The sequence below is a fragment of the Tasmannia lanceolata genome, unplaced genomic scaffold (assembly GCF_043159265.1).
Source record: "Tasmannia lanceolata isolate RefF3 unplaced genomic scaffold, GAP_Taslan_0.1 ptg000011l, whole genome shotgun sequence".
In the NCBI taxonomy this organism is placed as follows: Eukaryota; Viridiplantae; Streptophyta; class Magnoliopsida; order Canellales; family Winteraceae; genus Tasmannia; species Tasmannia lanceolata.
The window spans coordinates 21,548,926-21,564,640 of record NW_027518688.1 but is presented as its reverse complement, the minus strand read 5'-3'; the positions used below and the strand labels follow the sequence as shown (position 1 = coordinate 21,564,640).

Below are 15,715 nucleotides of genomic sequence, written 5' to 3'. Positions count from 1 at the left end.
CTCCGGCGGAGTGAGGTCGGAGAAGAAGAAGAAGAAGAAGAAGAAGAAGAAGAAGAAGAGGGAGATGGCTGGCCGGAGATGATGGTCGGAGGTGGAGATGGCTATGGTGGTGAGAAGATGGTGGTGGCTATGAAAGAAGTGGTAGGGATGATGGCTGTGGAGGTAGAGAAGAGGGTTGAAAATGGTGGTGGCAATGGCGATGGGCGCCCGGAGAAGATGGGGCGAAGGTGGTGGCTGCACTCCCCTCTCCTCTTTTTCTCTTTTTTTCTTTTTTTCCTTGGCTGCAAATGAGGCTCCCCTGTTGGGAGAGAAAATGAGGAAGATTCCCTCCTTAAAACCCTTGTTCGGATGGCCCTAAAGGGAAATGATATAACAGACCCCCCTTTCCTCCTTGGACAGCCCCTTAATGTGTATTTTATACATTTTATCCTTACAAAAGAGGTGGTCCAAGGTGAAAAGGGAAATGATATATTCGTACCCCTTTCTTCTCATTTGGACAGCCCCCATCTATGTATATTGACTATTTATCTACCCCTTCAAGCGTAGTCCAAACAAATGATTCGATTGGAGGTTCTAGATCAGACTATGTAAATGAATTGGGACATGACCCTCTCTTGAATAATCCACTCCCCTTTGGCTTCAATTAATAGGAAATAGCACACCACCTTTCTTAGATGGGGCACCCCATTTAGATAATTTGGCCCCCCTTTTACCTTTAAAGGAATTAGAATATTAGCCTATTTTCTTTCCTGGGCAACTCCAAATAATATTAATCACCCTCCCTCTATTAATGATACAAATTCAACTCTGTAAAAATTAGCTCGTCTTATTTGGCATATTCAACGGATTTCGACAAAAATTTATAGGAGGCTACTGGCGATCCTAACTTACTTTGCGATGAAACTTGGGATCCTAATTCACTTGTTTAATGGAATTTTGATTCAAAACAAGGGTTTAGGGCTCGGTCAAAATGGGGTGTCTACACCGTTATGCCCCAATGGCTAGTTTTTTGCCCAACCACGGCAGCCTGCAGTGGTGCCTAGTCGACTGGGCCCGGTCAACCGCGGTAGGGCGGTAGCCCACCGCTGGTATGCTGGAATTCCAGCAAAAAACAGTTTTTTAGCCGCTTCTTGATAAATTCATATCTCCCTCGTTTTTTTATCGGATTTTGATGTTCTTATACTCTACGGACATGAGAAAAATGAGAGCTATCTGTTAAAAATATTTTTAAAAATATTTGATAGTATTTTGAACCATTTAAATCAGTTTTAATCTGCTGTTTTTACAATTCAAGTGCTAATGTCTTTCCTTTTCATTTGTAAACTTTGGTTAGCACTTGGGCTTTCGTTCTTGGGCTATGAACTTTTATTTTAATAACATTTAGGACCTTTGAATATAATTTTACATGAAATACAAATAGATTTCAAGATTGGTTTTGAAAGAGGAATGAAAAACACTTTGAAATGCAAAACCACTTGAAAAAGATCTCTAATACAATCTATAAAGTTAAACTACTTAGCACCTTAATCGTATTGGCTTCAAAGGTCTTCATCGGGCTTTTGGCTTGTAAGTGAACACTTGAGAAAGCTTTGGTACATGTGACTTCTCTTCTTGAATGAATCTTCACTTTTGAGGCATGAGAAGGTCACCAATACTTTGTTCAACTTCAAGCTCCTCTTGGCATATGCTAGGCATGGTTGTGGGATCCTCAACTTGAACTCTATGCTTGGACATCTTCCAAAGATGGTTCCTCCAATGTGTGCAACCTCTCTTAGTTCATTTTCGTATGTTGAACCTCAAGCCTTGTGTCGTGTTGTATTGTGTAATGGCGATATGACATATGAAGTTCCTATTTAAGGCACAACACTCCAAAGCAACACATTAGTCCGTAAAGACTAATCAATTTGGATTTGCTAGCATCAAAACAAGAAAGTAAAGGTGAATAGTTGAACCCATGGGAACCCTTGGGCTAACAAAGATCCTTGTAATGAAATTCCTACTTGGAAGGAATCCGTACAGGGTCTATTAGTTCGTTTTGGACCATCTGGGTAAGAAGATCTCCATGGAGAACTAGCAAAAATATAGCAAACAACAACTGTCTTGGAGTCTCAAGGTCGCTTTGAACGACTCTCAAACCAAGCCAGAGATTGGTTGGAGCCACAGTTGGTTGGGACGTTTGTCGCAGGACTCCGTCCAGACGTTAGATGGGATATCAAGATGTATCATCCTTGCATGATGACCACAGCTATCTCTTATGCGTGATTGTAGGAGGAAAGACTAAATAAAGATAGTCGACGTTCGTATGAAGGCTTTAATGGACGACCTCCTGATCTTCCTCAAGAAGGTCCCATTGAATTCATGAGTCGTAACATGCATGCGAAGCGATTGACGGAAAGGAAACTCAAGGACCGAGCAGCTAAAGATCTATGTTGGCACTGTGATGCAAAGTGGCATAAGGGTCATCGTTGCGGACAAAAACGGATGTTGATGATCGAGCCAGCTAGCTATTCCGACGACGATGATGAGGATAGTCAACCTTGAGGATGAGGTTGAAACTAAAGGCAGGGATATGTTAGAATTAGTTTTCCTAATTTAGATTGTCTTCTTTATTTAAGTTATTTCCATATTAGAGTAGGGTTTCCTTTTTTCCTTTTTTCTATTCTGCTGATTTCTGTTTTCATATTTTGCTTTCCCTAATTTCTATATAATGTAGATGCCGTATGGCTTTTCTTTTTTTTGAAAGATGACAGAAATTTCATTGATACTGTGAAAGATACATTGGGGACTAGAGGTCCCGCCAAGTATTACAATGCATAAATAAAAAGCCAGAAATATACTCCTGACCATGGAGGTAGAAGGGTAACATATAATAAGAAAATAGACCATTATATTGAGTATCTATGGACCCCGATCCGAGAGAGTCGGAGGGACGAGCCCCGCACGAGACAGTCTCAGCAATATCCACGTGAATGGAGAGCTCTACCAAAGAACTCTCGAAAGAATGTGCCTCTCACAGCATGAGTGGCGATACAAAGAGAGATACCTCTCGATTCGGGGACTAGCCCAGATTCGAGGCGTATCTTAAACAAAGAGGAGTCGTCATCCAAGGAAGTGGGCTAAGGATCCCATACTATACTCTGTTGCAACGGATAACCAGAGATATAAAAGAAGGTTCGTGCCTGGTTACGAATTTGGAAGGTCCGAAGAGCACCCCGTCTGCCCAAGTGCAAGCACCTGGTCTCTTATGCAATTTATTATTGATTTTGAAGAGTTTTGAGCCAAAGTCATGGGAAATGGGAACGAATATCTCGGAGTCAACGTAGTTCGATGACATATTCTAAGACTATGATGCCTAACCATCTAGAACCGCTATCCTAGACTCTATTCCACTAGACTTGACTGATTTTTAAAGCTTTTTGTACGATTGCTTAAGTTCAAGTGAATTATAATTTTTAGGACTCTCTATATGCCCTAACTAATGCAAGTTGTTTAGCCTTAAGCTAATGTAGGTGGGCCCTACATCCTATGTGTATCTAGGCTCTGCAACTTAATGAAAACCATGGGCTGACTATATGCTTCCTAGTCTAGCCATCGGTTCGACTAAATGTCTAACCGATCGACTTGAGGCCTCCTAACTCCAGGGACACTCACACGACAGGACACACTATATCAATACAAATCAGGACCGACTCCGAACTCTAAAACACCCTAAATATCTAGGACAGACTCCTAACTCTAGGGGAAGATCTTTTTGAAAAGGATTTGAATATTTTTTGTATTTTTGGAGGGTTTGAAATGTTTATTTTTAAAGGTTTGGCTGGACTCGGGATGTGGATCCCAAGCTGCACTACGTACCCTTTGGAAAGGGATCAAGCCAACGTAGTTCGGAACAGAATTCCTAACTACTCTTCTAATGACTCAAGATTTTTGAGATTTTTGATTTTTCAAATGTTTTTTAGTTTTTAATGTTTTCAAGTGTTTTTGATATTTCAAATTTCTGATATTTTGGATTTTCAAAAAAAGTTTTAACCCTTTTAGCCAAAGGGAAAATAAGGAGACAACCAGAAAGAAAAAGAACACTCCTGTTATCCATAGCCTGGAGAAGTGTCAGATGAAAAAGACAAAACCCTTTTAGCCTAAGGGTCGTCCTAAACAAGTAATTCGGTGTCTCAAATAAAATGAAAGAAAGGAAAGAATCCCAAGAAAGGTGAAGCTCTGAGAAGACTGAGCTAGTCTCCAAGAAAGAAAACTAATGAGACAAAATCCGTCTCCTAAAAGGAAAAGAGGTAAACAAGAAAATGAGACCAGGCGAATTTAAATGAGAATGACCTCCTAATGAGACAAAGCATGTCTCCCTAAAAGATATGACGAGTAAAGCAAAAGAGACAAAGCCTGTCTCTCCAAAACATAATAACCACTAGGATAAATGAGACAAGGCCTGTCTCCTAAGAAGGGCTCTAGATAGCCTTTTCATTGCCCTTACAATGATAAAGCTCCTATGGTCTTAAGGGATATACATCTAAAAGATTTAGGTAAGTCTTTTGAATAAAAGAGGGGAGTACTACTTGGACTGAACAAGTCCCCTAAGGATGGGCTTGGGCTAGCACCTTCATCGCCCTTAATGAATAGGGGCAGAGCAAATAAAAGACTTAGATAATCGGTCAGTGAGAAAAATAAACTTTGGAATTCTAGTGGACAATAAACTTTTCTTCATAAAGCATAATACTGTCCAGAAGTATAAAAGAGGTAGCATATGCATAAATCCTTAAGTTGGATTCAGATATACATAACTTTTTAGGTATCCACACTACAAACAAAACAATATAATAGTCATTATCCTTGCCAAAATAAAAATGATATAAACATCTTCCTTTGGATGAAGGCTATCACTATATTCTCACAAAAATTATAATCATTCTCACTTAATTGTCTAAAGGATTACCCAAACCACAATGATAATTTTTATAGTCTATTGAAATAATAGATTATCATCAAAACAGTTCATGTATTTTTGAAATTATTCAATTATAAACGACACAAGTATACATGATGCTATCATCAAAGTAAGCTATCCAAGCATATTATTTTATTGTTTTTCCATAAACCGATTGTCCTAAGAGAACCTGTCCATTATAAAGAGAAAAAAACAATGATAACCTTTATCGACACTTACAAGAATAATTTCTATCATGAACCTTTTCATAGTAAAATATCATTTTAACTTTCTCTGCATGCTTTTCCATTTATGAATTCATTTGTTTATTATAAGTAACAATATGATACAATAATATGGCAAAGATACAAGAAATTTAGAGTTGTGAAATATCATTACCTGTGCACTTCCTATATTAGCCAATAAATGAAGAATGGGGAAGGAGAAAATGCATTGCTTTTGCAACAGAGGGTACATACTGAACTTCTAAATATACTAACAAATATGAATCAAAGATATGAGGTCATGAAACCTATGAGGAAAGCACTTAAATATTTCAAATTAAAACCATACACTGGGAGTTATTTCAAATTATCACCCAAAATCATTAGATTTTTGTAACAATAATTCCTTTTGTCAAACATTATGGGCTTCAAGACATTGATGGCAAAACCACATTCTAATATTTAAAGGGTTAGAGATAGATGTCCAGGTGCATCAAGATGAAGATCATGCAATCAAAGAACTACTATCTATAACAAACAATTAGATTCTACTTATTTCTCATCCAACTTCACAATTATTACAAACTTGTAAACATAAGCCTGTACTAAAATGTGCACCATATTATCTAGCTCATAGGATAAAAAGTAAGTGCACACAGCCTTCAGTTCTCATGAATAAAGCATATGTATGATTTATTCCAAAGCAACCGCACCTAAATCTTGAATCTAACAAACCTAATGTCTTCATAACCGTTGTATATGTATATCAATAAGCTATGAAACGATAGATAGAATAAACTTACATAGCTACATCACCATCACAATATAAATATGTACTAGATATATGTAGCTATTAAGATACAAAGAAGTAAAGACAACATTTGTTACACAATTATTTTCTTGGTAGAATTACAAAAGAGAATTTTATGTGTAGGCAGGAAATAACTATGAATAACATATTATAAGACTTTTCCTTTCACCATGAACCTAAACACAATAATTGTATATATTTTAAGATGAACCAACTAAAAATACCGAAATCTGCCATAAGTCTTAAAAAAAAAATTCAATACAATGAATTCAGGCAGTACATCTGAATTTGAAATGCAACACTTGTTTTTCTTTAAGACATAGGTAAATAAAAAACTAAGCAATTTAGTCTATTCATAAAAAAAATTTACTCTATTTGAACTTAATGCTCTGTTAGTCAATGATCATTATATGTATGGTATACTTTGACTAATATCCTCAGTCATGATCTGACACAAAAATGAATTCCCCTACAAGCTCGTGAAGATAAGGATCATATATGCAAATACAGGAAGACCACAAGGGAATACATTGGAGGGGCACATGCAATATAACTTTTCTGCACTCCTTTCTTGTTTAGCAACATGCAATTTCATAGAGTAAGATTATCTATGGATAGAGTCAAAATTTGTTATGACTGTATCAGGATCAAAACTCAACTAAAACACTACCAACATGAAAACATATATGAGTGGGCTAGTATTATTCTCAATCAAGCCAATGAACAGTAAAGTTTCTTCTTGACCTGACACTAAATTTGAAAACCACCACAGACTTAAATGAAAACCAACTGGTTCTAGGCATTCATATATGTGTAGTGATCCCAACATCTATGATTATCAACATAAGGTTTAAGCTTTTGGGATCGAATCATGATAGTGACTTCTACACGATATTCATGAATTGAATTATTATGGACAGCATAGGCACATCTTTAATAATCACACCAATATAGTTTAGAATCATTTTCTTGAACATATAATGAAAACTCAATTTCAACCTCAATAAAATCAGACATACAAGCTTTTAACATCATACAATTAACAGATTCCATCAGCAAAAGCCAAATCATCAAAATGATCTTAGTGTTATCCCCTTAACCTTAGGGAATTTTAACAAACAAAACCACACAGTCATTATTCTATCAAGATACATAGAAGAGAAACATCATATTATCAATCACTTCGGTGTAACTTGAAGGTGTAACTCCAAAATCATAGATATGACTTTATCCAGACAAGACATGAGTGACTCTACTGAACCTGTCAAATTCCTTCTATATATGCTCTTGGCAATGAAGACAACGAACCATTTGCACCTGAAGTGGCACTCGAAGTGGAGTAGCTGATCACTAACCTTAACCCAAACCATCCTACAAGCTAACCTTCAACAAAGCTCAACCAAATACTTCACATGAATGGTGTGTTGAGAGCAGGTTTATGGGAAATATGAAATAAGTTTGACTTATTGGGCTGTTGGGAATGGGTTAATATCAATGTTCACAAGGGACAAAACAGGGGTTGAGTTTTCTTAAAGTGCTCACATATGATATTCTAAGACTTAGGTAAAGAAATGATCGGCACATCAAGATATGAGATAATATGATAGAAAGAAAACTGGAAATAATAAAGGGTGTGAGGACTGCCATTTAAAACAAAATAGTTGTGGGAGTGTTAATATGGGCGGCACCTATTCTTAATAATTGTATAAAATCCAAATCCCCTTTTACTGTTAAATCATTTTTGTCAAAATAACCACCAATCCATTTGCAAGGCAATTAAAAATCCACTCTTGTGTAATTACCAGGGCCTCAAAAATAAAAATACAGAACATGATTATCAATAACATTGCTTCCTTTAGAATCAAATAGAAAATACAATCAAATGAAGCTATTCGAGATTATAATGACATTAATGGACTCTAAACTACAAGATTTACAGTATACTTTTCTTTTAAAACATAAAATTAAAGAAATGATGTTTATAGGCTCGACTCTTATATGAACATGTTCATTCCTTATGCTTGAATTTGTATCGCCAAAGAAAACAACCTTGCATAGCATAAAAATTTGACAAACTAGATGAATATTATGAAAAATTTCAACTAAATAAAAACTGTATTATAATTTCATAAAAAATCCACAAGCATTTGTCGAAATAAGACACGTAAATTTTTAATTTGCAAAGGCATAGCTACAGACACTATAATACTTTGGCAACAATTTTTTTAAAATCATCTATACTTTCATATATTAAAATCTCATAAAGAACAAGATAGGCAAAACATGAATCACATATTCAGCAAAATAATTTAAACAAGAATCCTCATATTCCTTATCCTTAGCAAGTAATTTAAAAGAATTGACAATATTACTTACCTAATTTGACCTTTAGGACTTTTAATCAAATAAACTCTTCTGATCTTCTTTTTCAATCCAGCTCTTCTTCTTTTCATCAAATCACACAGATCTTGAGCTATGGAGATTTCAGATTCCAATGAGGTATCAAAACATGATGATGACAGGCTTACCGGAGTTTTGGTGAATTGATCGTAGGAGAGAATCAAAGGTTAGTGTTTAGATCGGAAAAGAAGCAGAGGCTAGGGTTTCATATTTAGAAATTGAAAATTTTAAAACTTCTAAAGCAGATCTGAGAAGGCAAGATAGTGAAGTGAACAAAATATCAATGGAAGAGAGTAGATCTGAGGTTTATGAGTGTGGATCTAGGGTTTGGAGTTTAAGAAAATGTAGATCTAAGGTTAAAATGCATGAGTTAGGGCTTAGAATGAAAAGGAGATAAAGAGAATCTAACCGATGGAAAAAATGGCAGAAATCCGGCCGGGATTTCACAGAAGAATGGCAGGAGAAGACAATCGGAAAAAAAAATAGGTTTAGGGAATTTGGGGAGAAAATCTCTCTCGCTCTCTGTTTTTTTAGATCTGGAAAATGATCCTCTCTTCTTTAAACGAATTTTTTTTTTATATAAGTAATACGGGGTGCTGATATTGGCACTCCAAAAAAGGATGAGCGCGCAGTTGCGCGAATCTTGATGGGCGCACTTTTGGATCGTGTCCCATTCCAAATCGGGTTGGTACCGTTTCAGGATAATCCACCCCCCTTAGACGCATTTGCATTACAACACTATCTCGGCTCGTTCGCTAGGCAAACACACTCGGAATTCGACGAAATTTTACAGGGACCTTGGTAAGACCCTAAACTAGCGTGGGGTGAAATTTGGAATCCCATCTCATTGATTTGATAGGGTTTTGCTCAAACAATGGAGGTTTAGGGTATGGTCAAAATGGGGTGTCTACAGTATCCCATCGCACACATCCAGACCCCTATATCACTGATCTTTGCAATTCAGAACTTCTAACATTCATCGAGTCAATCCTATGATTGGATTGTTAAAGCACTACCAACACCCCATTAGGCGAATGACTACGGTCACTCAAGCCATAATAGGACTTATACAAATGTTTTCCCCTCTAGAGTACTTCAATATTTACGAAATATGTGTGGGGATTAGTAGCCCCTAATTTACTGACATAAGGGCTACCATCAAACCCAAAAAAATATCTTATCACTGATCCGTCAGATCCCACTATAACATTCTCAAAAACTCGATCTAAAGCATCTTTTCACACAAAAACCCCGAAGGGACAAGCTAGACTGAGGACTTCTTTAATTCCAGGATTAGCCCGGCCCACCACTTCAGAGATGAAAACCTCCTCATCAAGACTCAAGACTGAGAGCTCCTCCTCCGTTGGGGTTTGTTCTTCTGATGCTCTCTTTCTAGAAATCATATGCTCTAATTTCTTAATCCCCTTCTTCTTATCTTCCTCCCAACGGAAGTGCGTTGAGGATTGTTCCTCCTCGAATAATTTCATGAAAAATGGGTGCTTTTGCAAAGGGGAATGAAATTCTTTGATGGTCCACATACCAATCAACCTAAAGAGAGCTTCTGGTGACCTACTAGCTTCTTCTTTTTAATATCTTCCACTGTTGTTTTGAAAAATCCCTAGTAACTTCCTTTTGAGTTGGTGAGTGTTTGGATGCGAATTCCTCTTGGAATGCCATCCTTTTCAGAACTTTTGGGGAGGTTTCCAACTCAAACAAATCCACCGGCAACCAGGGGCGGAGCCAGGAATTTGCTCCATGGGGGGCAAATATTAAAAAAAAAAAACAATTAAACAAAATGTATCTAAGAAACCAGCTGGTTTATTGATATGATAAAAGAGTACATGACAATATTTTTTACGAAAAATATTTGACAATTACAATCTTATAGAACAGAACATGGAATATATATAAGGAATTCCTTGGAATGAATTTTCAATGAGGGTCTGTTCCATTCGAAGTAAATGGACTGTAAAACTTTGTTTTAGGCTGATACCCATATTTGGACATTTTACAAAGGTGGTAAAAGTTTTGATGCCAATGGATTCTTTTCTGTAATGTGCCCTATTTTACTGCGATTGGCAAGTAAATAATTTATATCCCTAAACTAAGATTACATTATATAATATTTATTTATTTGGGAATAATTTACTCCATATTTGCACATGTTACGAAGGTGGTAAAAGTTTTGATGCCAGTGCATTCTTTACCGTAATGTGCCCTATTTTACTGCGATTGGCAAGTAAATAATTTATGTCCCTAAACTAAGAATACATCATATAATATTTATTTATTTGAGAATAATTTATTCCAAACAAAGAGTCCAGGTAATAAGTCAGGATCCATTAAAACAGCCCCATTCCAAGAAAATCACAAGTAAGGTCTATTTTTTTCTCTATAATTCAAAACGAGGTAAGAGACGCGTAGCACTACAATAGAAGTACTCAATGAAATTCATCAAAAACTAAAATTTGGAATTCATAATTCGCAATTATACTGCAAAAAAAAAAAAAACAGAGAGAGATAACCCAACACCGTAATTACAAATAAAAAAATCAAGATCACAACTCAAGTCAAAATTCACTATTTGCTTCGATGAAAGGGAGATTCGAGAGAAGGAGCTTGAGATGGAGACCTGAGAGAGAGAGAGAGAGAGAGAGAGAGAGAGAGAGAGAGAGAGAGAGAGAGAGAGAGAGAGATTGAGTCCGGTTATAAAATTTAGGATAGTTGTGATTTTGGAAAGAGCATGATTTGCTTTTGGAAAATCCCTAAAATCTTGGAGGGAAGACGTTTTAGAAAAATCACTAAAATTTTGAAAGGTTGAATTTTAGAAAGCTAAGAAAAGGATAGTTTTGGAATATTACAAAGCCACATAAGTTTTTTTTTTCAGATTTTTTAGGGGGGCAGTTGCCTCCCCTTGCCCCCCTCTGGCTCCGTCCATGCCGGCAACATTATTGTTTTGCCACGGGTTGAAGAGCAAGGGCAAGGGGGAGATACCAAATCGCTCTGACTTTCCATTTAAATCCCAGGTCCCCAATCCAAAGGAAACAGAGAAGAAGATCACCCAAAAACAACGTGTCGCCACATAATGGATACAAAGGGAAGGCCAATAACCCAAATTTGTGAAGAATCTCCCACTATCATGAAGCGGCATTAATTGCGCCAAAGTGGCGCTTCCTAATTTCATCATTAAATTTTCCTTCTGGTACTAAGATTATCCCTACTACAATTCAGCCATCCTCCAATCCTATGAAGGCTGGTGTCCTTCACGCTTCTCAACGTGCTGGCCCCATTGCCGTTGACGGGATGCACATTACAATAACTGCCAACACCCAAAAGACGCAAAGACTCTTTAACTTCCCATGCCTGGAAAGTAGCTCCAGGATTAGAGATCTTTTCATTATTTGAAGATATCCTTTAACATTTTTATATCAATTGGGACTTCTTCTTGATAGCATTACCAACAGAAGACGCCAGAATCATCCAAAAAGTCCAACTGTCAGGAAGTAAGACACCCAAAGAAATTTGCACTTATACCGAGCATGTCACGAATGAGGGCCCACCCTCTTCTAAATACTGACCATGATTTCCAGAATCCTGATTCATCCTGGTCATAGCTGGATTGCACTACAGTCTATCATTCCGAGCTAAAACAGGGCCCTGATCTCGCGACCCTGAATCAAAATTCAGATGTCCTTTCAGACAAGGCTTGGGAAGCGAGCCTTGCAAATTTCCAAATCTGGCCCTTAAAAATTTGAAATTTGAATCCTGATGAGAGGGATTCAGAATGCCAACTGGCTGCCTGGCCTGAATCTCAAGGGGGCGCACCGACGTCCTGTTTCTCGGTGAGGCAATCAACAAAGAATCTCTCTGACCATTTTCAGGGTCCAATTGGGGGCCCCTGGATCCCTGGATGGAGACTCCAACCATGTAACAATAGTTGGAAATCCATAGCTTCACAATGAGAGAAAATTTCAAACTAGGGGCATAGATTTTGGCTAATACAAAACACATACATTGATTATGGAGGCCCTCCATTTTCACTTCCGTAACCTGCCCAAAAAGATTTCCCAAGCCTTCAACCGTCGAGGAGTCCCACACATGTAATGCGATATTGTAAAAGTAGACCCATAGTGTCTTAGAGCCATTAATATAATCTGGGGACCAATGGGAAAGGGAAGATAGGGGTACTCAGTCATTCCAATTTCCAAAACCAGAATCCTAGAGGCCACCTCTTCAGAATCAAAAATAAAAAGGATCTTGTCGTTGGAGAGTAAACACGGGCAGGCGAGGGAGGGAGAATTCCAAGACTTTTTGGCCCACTCCCATAGATCCTGAAGGGATCCAGACAAATCATTCCTTCTACCCACCAAACATGCCTTTAAGGAATCCATTCTTGTTTCTACCTCCTTGCCAGAAATAGAGATCGACAGATATCCATCTTCCACCATAGAGGACGAGATTACCCCAGAGTCAGGCCATGGAGAATGTCTCATTCTAGTTGAGGCCCACCATATTGGCAGTCCTGATCAGCCAGCTATACAACCAAAGTGTATATTGTAAGTAGACAATTTTTTATATAAATGTTGAATTCTTACTTAGGATGGTTTCTGTTTGAGTCCTAGTTGATGATGAAGTTAGAGTCTTAGTCATAGTTACGATTTAGAGTTTAAGTGTGAAGAAGAGTTTGAGTCAATTAAGGAAAGGAGAAATAAGAAGAGCCAATATATATTGGACATTCTGTGTATGAAACTAGTTTTCCATGAATGAAAATTTGAATACCAGAGTTTAATTTTCTAGCATCTTCCTCGTGGATTCAAGGATTCTTTTTCTAAGGTTGAAGATGGTGATCTTCTCCTTCTTTGCTCGACATGCCGCTGCATCAACTCCATCCTGTGTATATCGTATGTCCCCCCTCATATCGAGGGGTAATAGATGGCAATTTTCTGAAAGAGCCAGCCAATAATAAGGGAAGACTATTAGCTTTGACAGACCGTACAGATTTGTTTTAAATGATTTTCAATGAACAGAGACCCTTCCAGGTAATGCCTCTTCCAGTTCTAGATGAATTGCGGGAAGACCTTTCTATGGACTTTGTGTTTGGTCTTTGGAACTCAACTACTGTTTCTTGCATAAGATAACAGTATAAAATGACGGTCCGACTAAATTAAACTTAAACAATACTAGTTCAAGTTATTGTTTAGTTGGGTGCAAGGACAAGCAATCCTAGTTGTACCATTATATAATCACATTTCCAAACCATTTTAGTACGGATATTGAATTGATCAAATAATTGTTTTTATTTTCATTTATCAGATGTGGTGGCTCCACCTTGGAGGTTTTTGGATCCTTTAGACGAAATGAAAGATAAATTGGTAGAATCAGATATTGAGTTGATTCATGTTAGAAGGTCTGCTAATGAGAAGGCGGATGCGTTGGCTAGAAGAGGCGTGGTATGCAACTCGATGAATTGGTCTGATAAATTTCCTATTTGATGTCCCATTCATTGTGTAATGAGTTTTTTATTTTTTGTTCTGTAACTTTGGGTATTCCCTTTTGGGTGTTCCTTCTGATTCTTTTATAAAATTTGCCATTTCAAAAATAATTATCATTTATCAGATGAGTAACCGACTCTAAAAGAGTGGCTGGAATAGAAATGGTGAAACTGTCCAATTTTCCACCGATGTTCGTGAGTAAGATTGTCTTATCAATTTGATTTTGAACCATGACGCATTCTAGAAATGGTGGTCCAGATCAGCCAGCTAATAAACCAATTTTATTTCGGGGTTGGGTTAGGGTTGAGGCCTCGGGCAACCGAATAAAACCTGAACCGGACTCCCTAATTTTATCTGAGTTTACTGACTCATATTTCTATTATATTAAATTAAAGTTCAATGATGAATTCACACCCTTCTAAAATAAATTCATTCTCCCTCCCTCTCTCTCTCTCTCTCTCTCTCTCTCTCTCTCTCTCTTAAAACCGTACACACCCTCACAACTCTTAAAGTTCAATGATGAATTCACACCCTTCTAAAATAAATTCATTCTCCCTCTCTCTCTCTCACACACAAACCATATATATATGCTCTCACAACCTTCTCGATCTCTGTCAACACAACTCCTTGGTGGGCCTAGCAAAATTGAAGGCACCATATAACAAACTGAAGAGTTAGCATCATCCTAGCTATGAAGATGATTTTTGGGGGAACACAACTGAGTATTATCTTTGAACAGCTAGACCCAACTGTGTTAAAAAAAAATACATGCACCTACATGCGAAGACCATATATGACCTTTTTTTTTAAATAAATACTTGGGCCCACCTTATTCAAAATCCAAACCATCCATTTGCTTGGCCTAATGAAAAAGAAGAACTTACTACGAGATTTGAATGGGACCTCGGCCGTGGTATTTTTTACCATAAGCACATGGAAATTCTGCACTTGTAACACAGTAATCTACTGGATTCTTGCCTTGTTTTTTGAAGGAAGCAATATCCCCATGAAAATTGGTCGCCTGGTGCAGTTGTCACTTACTTGAATACATCAATTAATGAATCATTAATTAATCACAGATACTAGATCCAGGTTAAGTTGAAAAACTAACACGCATAATATATATATATATATATATATATATATATATATATATATATATATATATATATATATATATATACACACACACACACACACACAGAGAAAAAAACTGTTGGTGTGCTGAAGCGCACCATTTTTTTGGTGTGCTTAAGTTGTTATAACGCCTCCCATTCGTTTAAATGTTTGAGTCCCGCTGGGTCCTGCTAAAGCGCACCAATGGGAAGCGTTGGTGCACTTAAGCGCACCAACGCTTTTCTCATATATATATATATATATATATATGGGGATTTTCTAAGCTCCATCGCAAAAGGGTTTCCGCTGCTGGTTTGTTGCATGTCAGACCAGCCACCTCGTTAATGAAGACAACAGCTTTTGTCTCCATGTGCGACAGACCAGCCGCAAAAATGCTTTTGCGATGGACGCTAGCAATTCTCATATATATATATATATATATATATATATATATATATATATATATATATATATATATATATATATATATATATATATATATATATATATATATATACACACACACACATATATGCATATATATAGGGAAAACATTTTGTGAGCTCGAGCTAGAAGATTATGAACTAAACAATCAACACAATCAACGACATTGGACATAGTAAATAGGGACACTGATACGACTCTACTTTCCAGCATCCTCTCTCCAAAGGGCTCTATCCATTCCCTTGCTAATTAGTTGTTTTGTTAGATTACTTTATAGTTATCTTTATCCGAATCT

At 37.1% G+C, this 15,715-nt stretch overlaps 1 pseudogene; it reads right to left on the bottom strand.

Annotated features, from left to right (window-relative positions):
• LOC143886635 (endochitinase-like) overlaps positions 1 to 15,715 on the bottom strand; it is a 43,700-nt pseudogene that overhangs the window by 27,345 nt on the left and 640 nt on the right.